This window comes from Triticum dicoccoides, chromosome 4A, assembly GCF_002162155.2.
Source record: "Triticum dicoccoides isolate Atlit2015 ecotype Zavitan chromosome 4A, WEW_v2.0, whole genome shotgun sequence".
In the NCBI taxonomy this organism is placed as follows: domain Eukaryota; kingdom Viridiplantae; phylum Streptophyta; class Magnoliopsida; order Poales; family Poaceae; genus Triticum; species Triticum dicoccoides.
In genome coordinates this window covers 561,775,996-561,777,101 of record NC_041386.1, presented here as the reverse complement: position 1 = coordinate 561,777,101, position 1,106 = coordinate 561,775,996, and positions in this window count along the sequence as shown.

The window sequence follows — 1,106 nt, the reverse complement described above, 5'->3', positions numbered from 1 at the left end:
TTCGCGCGTCTACGACTGTGGTCGGCGGCCTCCGGGGGCTAGCATACCGCAAAATCTTGCATAGGCGGCCTCTCACAAGTCTAGAAGTGTTGTGGTGGTTGCAAACGCCCGGCACGTGTGTCCGGGGTGTGCCCCCCCCCCTCACGGACGGCGCCGCCGCCGGCACCTGGAGGGGGGAAACGGACGCGTCGGCTCTACACGGAGGGGATCTTGCTTTGGGTCTGGCCCGGTTGTTGCTCCAAAGTGTTCCTATGGGCTGACCTAACACAACCGGGCGGGGAGGTCCGCTGGTCAAAGCCCGTCCGTGCAAAGTCAAAGGGCTAGATCCCGTGGTCAAACGCTACAGGGTTAGGCGGGACGGGGGCCCTGGGGGATAGCAACGCCACCGGAGCATCGCACCGGGCCCTCATACATGCGGGGTGGTGTGATGGCATGTCCGAAGAGGCGGCACGCGTCTCCGGGGCGTGGCCCCCGCTCACGGATGGCGATGACACGGTAGTAGACGTTCTGCGGTAACGATGCGGCGTGAATATTATTAAATACTCGGAGCGCGATAAAATTATGAGTTTTTTTGCACGACGTGGGCACATGTGCTATAGGAACGATGGTATTTTTCATAATTTTTGGTGATGGAGAAGTATCCAAAAAAATTCCCTCTACGCGGATTGCCCTTCGCGCGTCTACGGCAGTGGCCGGCGGCCTCCGGGGGCTAGCATGCCGCCAAATCTTGCGTAGGCGGCCTCTCACAAGTCTAGAAGTGCTGTGGCGGTTGCAAACGCCCGACACGCGTGTCCGGGGTGTGCCCCCCCTCGCGGAGGGCGCCGTCGCCGGCACCTGGAGGGGGGAAACGGACGCGTCGGGTCTACACGGAGGGGATCTTGCTGTGGGTCTGGCCCGGATGTTGCTCCAAAGTGTTCCTATGGGCTGACCTAACACAATCGGGTGGGGAGGTCCGCTGGTCAAAGCCCGTCCGTGCAAAGTCAAAGGGCTAGATCCCGTGGTCAAACGCTCCAGGGTTAGGCGGGACGGGGGCCCTACGGGGGTAGCAATGCCACCGGAGCATCGCACCGGCCCCTCATACATGCGGGGTGGTGTTGTGGCATGTC